Raw genomic sequence first — 6,000 nt, 5'->3', positions numbered from 1 at the left:
CCCTCGTGGCCTCCGGGCGGCCACGCCCAGGACGATCACTTAGGGTTTGGGAGGTGAAGGCTGGAGCAGGTGTGTGGGGGGGCGGGGGAGGAAGAGGGGAGGGGGGGCTTCCAGGAACTCAGGCAAAGCACACCTGTTGTATCCTGTCACCAGACACACCTTTGGGAGGGGCAGACCCCACAGGCCGGCCGCAGCCCAGCGCTGGGCTGCCCTCTCAGAGCTGCCCTGGGCCAAGTCCCAAAGGGAGACCAGGCCCTGCAGCAACCCGCCGCCATCCGGGCGCCTGCAGCCTCGGGTTACAGATGGAAATAAAACCAGGCGCGTCTCCTCACGTAGCTGCGCAGTCATGGTGCAGATTCACAGATTACACTTGGGCAGATGGAGGCGAAGACGCATTCTGTGCGTCAGTGGGCCCAGCCGCAGGACCTGGCGGTGGAGAGGCGGTAGGAGCAGAGGGGGAGGCGGCCGCGAGGGCCAGCAGAGGGCGCAGCAGCGCCGCGGGGCCCCAGCTTTTGCCAGGGGGACTGGGGGCCAGTTTCTCCTGGGTCTCCTGAGAGGAGACGCTTTTCTCCTCCCCTGGGTCGCCACCCGCGGGCTGCCCTCTTCCCTGTGGTGTCCTCCTTTGGCACAGGCGGCCATTAGGTCCACTTGCACTGCGGTCCGGGGCTCCCTTGGAACAGCGGAGGGAACTGGCCCCAAGTTCCAGGAGAGTCAGTGTGGGCGAAACGAGTTGGATCCCCAGTGCCGAGCCCCTCTCCCGCCCGGTAGAAGCTCCCTTAACAGTAATCTGCTAGGTGGTCACTTTCGGTGTCTCGCTTCTTAAAAAAGGAAAAAGAGAAGAGGAGGAGATGTGTGTCGGGGGAAGCTGCGTGGCAGGCCATGTGTGTCCCTGCATCGCCCTCTGCACTGTTCTACACGCATGAAGCACTTTATTATCCAAGCATTTGGCTGGGCACAGAGTTTCCCTGGGGACGGTGACAGTTCTGGAGATGGGGGGGGGGGGGGGGGAATGGTAGCACACCTTCTTTGTTAGCATCCACAGGCCAGCAGGCTCAGAGCGGGAGCGGGCGTTCACGTCGGTTTAGGAACGCATGCATTGTCATGACGCAAGGTGGGCCCTCCGGGACCAACACCGAAGAGTTGGAGAAGTCTAGAATAAAGCAGGAAAAACAACACAGGACGCATTTTCTTCCTGTGTGCATACGTGTCCTGAGTTGCGGTGTAAAATGCATTTAATCCTGTTGCTTTAGTTGAAAAAAACACGCAAGCCGTTGGCAGCGGATGCCAGCACTTGAGCTGAAACCCTGGCCTGCATCCTGCACGCGGGAAAACACTGGCCTGCAACCTGGTCCCTGCCGACACCCGCCTTAGGTGAGTTTCTTTCCTGAAAGATGCTGAATGGAGCGGAGGTAGAAAGTGTGTGTGTGTGTGGGGGGGGGGGGGGGGGGGCAAATGCTGCTGATCACAAGAAAGGGAGGGAAGTAAGGACAGATGAGGCTCAGGTCTGGGAGGCGTCACCCCTAATGTAAACCTCCTTGTCCAGGGGCCTCCAGGTAGGTTGAGGGACCACGTCAGTAAATCAAATCACACAGTAGATGCCAGGGACTCGGATTCCCAAAGGACACGTCCACTGAGTGAGCAGAACACGAGTCCTTGTCCATCGCCCTCACATCGCGTGCCACTGTAACCACAGGCAGCTTTGCCGCGTTTCCGCCCCCGCCCCCCCCCCCTCTCCCGCAGGTTAGTGGAACTAAGTGTGGTTATTAGAACAGCGACACCTGCTGCTTCGTTGTACCAGAAACAGGTTTTATTTTCTCGGTTGAGGAAAGAAGGGTCATTTTTGCATGAGCGCCAAACAGCTGTACCTGTGGTACTCACTGCAGAGTGAAAGCTGCGGGCCGCCGACATCCATTCCCCGGCGCACAGAGGGCAGCGCGCGCCCCACGCCACCGGCTTCCAGGGGCCGCCTCCTCCCTGGCTGAGCCCAAGGGCGCCGCCCTCGCACCCGCGCCCTGCAGCGGAGCCCGTGGCAGCAGGAGAGACCCAGGAAAGTGCTCCGGAACCCGCTTCCCAGCGTGTTTCCCAGTGTGGGGGCGCTGCCCGGGACCCCTCCTCTGTGGGTGTGCTCCCCGGGACCCCTCCTCCGCGGGTGTGCTCCCCCAACCCCCTCCTCCGCGGGTGTGCTCCCCCAACCCCCTCCTCCGCGGGTGTGCTCCCCGGGATCCGCTCCGCAGGTGTGGAGGGTGCTAGCAGCCTCAGATGAAGACGGAGCCCCGTCCGGTCCAGACCACCTGGGGTGCCTCCTGGGGGTGCCGTTTTGTGTGTGTGTGTGTGTGTGTGTGTGTGTGTGTTTTCCCTTCTCCTCTCATAAAGGAGCCCCAGCCGCCCGGACACCTGGGGCCAGGCTCCACGGTGGAGCTGGGAGGCGGAGGGGCGGCCAGCACTTTGTCCACCAGGAGTAGCAGCTCATCTCACTAAACGGGCTCGTCCCCCACCAGGCGCCGCGACGACACGTTGGAGATGGGCCCAGGTGCAAAGAAATTACAAAGAGCCATTGGCAGAGCCCCACGGAGGCCTCGCCGCTGGGCTGGCTCCTGCCTCGGAATAGAACAGAGCGCTCTGTTGGCTCCTCACCCTCCATTCGAGCGGGGAGGAGAGGACGGAAGAGGGGAGGGACTAGATCAGAACAATGAGACGAAGCACCAACAGTGCGGGTGGCCCTTGGAAGTTCTGCCAGCGCAGGACAGGCCGCGCAGGGTCGCACCAGGACGCCCAAGCACTGAGCTCACGCATGCAGGACGCCGAGCCCAGGAGCGAGGGAGGGGCCCCGGCTTGGCGTTTCCCTTTGGGAGGCGCGGAGCGCGGGGACCACGTGCTGCGGGCTGCTCATGGGATGTGCTTCATGACATTGAACTGTACCTACAAGCGGCTGGGATGATAACTTCTGTGTTATGTATATTGTCACTATTTAAATTCTTTAGAGAGCAAACAATAAATAAAATAAAGAGCAGCTAGATGTTGAGTCAGGACCTGAGAATGATGGGGGAATATGCAACACTAGGTCACCTTGGAATATAAACCCTAAAAGTCCAGAATGTGTTCTTATCCCTTAAGATCCCCCCGGACACTCCACACCACCCACCCCTGGGAAGCAAGGCGCAGACCTGCCTGACCTGCTCCCCCTAATACGTCCTGCTCTGCCTCCCTCCAGGGCCACTGCTCTCCCAACTCACCCTCCTGCCCGCCCTGCGGATGCGCTTCCAGCCCCCGTGACTGTTAGGGCAAAACACCACCAACTGGGCCCTGGCCCACACCTGACAGTCCTTCCTCACAGTTCTGGGCGGTGGGATCAGGGTGCCAGCACAGTGGCGGGGGGGGGGGGGGGCCTTCCTGGTGCCAATTTCTCATGGTGCCCTCACGTGCAGAACCCACAAGAAAGTTCCCTTGGGCCCCTTTTGTCAGAGCACTAACAGGGTTCCTCCTTCATGAGCTGATCGCCTGCCAAAGGCCCCACCGACTAATACCAGGAGATTGGGTGCTTGGATTCCAACAGGAGAATTTGCTGGGACCCACATAATCTGGCCAGAGCAGCCAGTTTCTGTTCTTTTACTTAATCCCTCCCTATTTCACCCAGCCCTACACAGCTGTCAGTCTGTTCTCTGCATCTGTAGTTGGTTCCTATTTTGTTAGTTTATGTTGTTCATTAGATTCCACATATAAGTGAGATCATGTGACACTTATCTTTCTCTGACTGGCTTATTTCACTCAGCGTGATACCCTCCAGGTCTCTCCATGCTGTCACAAATGGCAAGATTTCCTTCTTTTTTACAGCCATGTGATTCCATGGTGTAGATGTACCACAGCTATTTTATCCCTTCATCTCCTGATGGGCACTTGGGCTGTTTCCATATCTTGGCTATTCTATATAATAAAGAGGTAATATGCAAATTGACCATCATACCCTCACACAAAGATGGCCGCTCCCATGTGGGCACAAGATGGCTGGCATGGGAGGGCAGTTGGGGGTGATCAGGCCTGCAGGGGAGGGCAGTTGGGAGCAACCGGGCCAGCAGGGGAGGGCAATTGAGGGAGACCAGGCCAGCAGGGGAGGGCAGTTGGGGGCAATCGGGCCAGCAGGGGAGCCATTAGGCGTCAATCAGGCTGGCAGCAGAGTGGTTAGGGGGTGATCAGGCTGGCAGGCAGAAGCGGTTAGGGGCAATCAGGCATCCAGGCAGGCAAGCGGTTGAGAACCAGCAGTCCTGGATTGTGAGAGGGATGTCCCAGATTGGAAAGGGTGCAGACTGGGCTGAGGGACAGCTCCCCCCGCCCCAGTGCACAAATTTCATGCACCAAGCCCCTAGTTATAAATAATGCACATAGGGTTTCATATATTTGAAATCAGTGTTTTGGGGTTTCTTTGGAGATATTCTCAGAAGTGGGATGGATGGTCATAAAGTAGTTCCATTTTAATTTCTTGAGGAAACTCTATACTGTTTTCCACAGTGGCTGCACCAGTCTGCATTCCCACCAGGGTTCCATTTTCTCTGCATCCCCACCAGCATTTGGTGTTTGTTGATTTATTGATGATAGCCATTCTGACAGGCGTGAGGTGATATCACATTTTGCTTTCATTTGCATTGTTCTGATCATTAGTAACATTGAGCATCTTTCCATGTCCTCTTTGGTGAAGTATTTATTCAGGTTCTTTGCCAATTTTTTAATTGAATTGTTTGTTTTTTGGGTGTTGCGTTGTATGAGCACTTTATAAATTTTGGATATTAACCCCTAGAGTGCCGGGGAACGCGATCGTGCTCCTCCTGTCTTTTGCCTAAAGTGCCGGGAGCGCTATCAAAGCTTCGAAATGGCGTCCAGTTCTAAGTCTGCTTTTTCTTTCTTTTTTTTAAAATATATTTTATTGATTTTTTACAGATAGGAAGGGAGAGAGATAGAGAGTTAGAAACATCGATGAGAGAGAAACATGGATCAGCTGCCTCCTGCACATCTCCTACTGGGGATATGCCCGAAACCCAGGTACATGCCCTTGACCGGAATCGAACCTGGGACTTTTCAGTCCGCAGGCCGACACTCTATCCACTGAGCCAAACCGGTTTTGGCCTAAGTCTGCTTTTATTAGTGATGATGATATTGCTAAATATGTCAATGTAATAAAGGTTTCCTTAAGTTTATGAATATGTAACTTCATTTACTTGTGATTCATAATTTTTTTTTCCTAAACTGCTGTAAAATCAGCAAAAATGCCTTGGCAATTTCAGCATAGTTCTTAGGTATTGGTTGGCACTCAAAGGGTTAACCCCATATCAGATGCATTATTGGTGAATATGCTTTCCCATTCAGTGGGTTGTCTTTCCATTTTGTTGACAGTTTCCTTTGCTTTGCAAAACCTTTTAGTTTGATGTAGTCCCAGTTGTTTATGTTTGTTTTGTTTCCCTTGCCCGAGGAGTTATATCAGAAAAAAAATATTGCTACGAGAAATAGCCAAGATTTTACTGCCTGTAAAATCTGGGTTTTTTATGGTTTTGAGTCTAACATTTTCTTCTGGTTTTTTTATGGTTTTGAGTCTAACATTTAAGTCTTTAATCCATTTTGAATTTATTCTTGTGTGTGGTGTAAGGAGGTGGTCTGGTTTTATTTTATTTTATTTGCATGTACCTATCCAATTTTCCCAATACCACTTCTTGAAGAGATTGTCTTTATCCCATTGTATGTTTTCACCTCCTTTGTTAGATATTAATTGGCAATAAGCCATGGTTGATCTCTGGGCTCTCTGTTCTGTTTCATTAGTCTGTGTGTCTGGTTTTATGCCAATACCATGCTGTTTTGATTTCTACAGCCTTGCAGTATAATTTGATATGAGGTATCTTCAACTTTGTTCTTCTTTCGCAAGATTACTTTGGCTATTCAGGGTCTTTTGTTGTTTCACATCAATTTTTGGAATATTTGTTCCAGTTCTGTGAAATACACCAGTGGTATTTTGATAGG

The sequence above is a fragment of the Myotis myotis genome, unplaced genomic scaffold (genome assembly GCF_014108235.1).
Source record: "Myotis myotis isolate mMyoMyo1 unplaced genomic scaffold, mMyoMyo1.p scaffold_m19_p_22, whole genome shotgun sequence".
In the NCBI taxonomy this organism is placed as follows: domain Eukaryota; kingdom Metazoa; phylum Chordata; class Mammalia; order Chiroptera; family Vespertilionidae; genus Myotis; species Myotis myotis.
Note: the sequence above shows the minus strand (reverse complement) of the source record.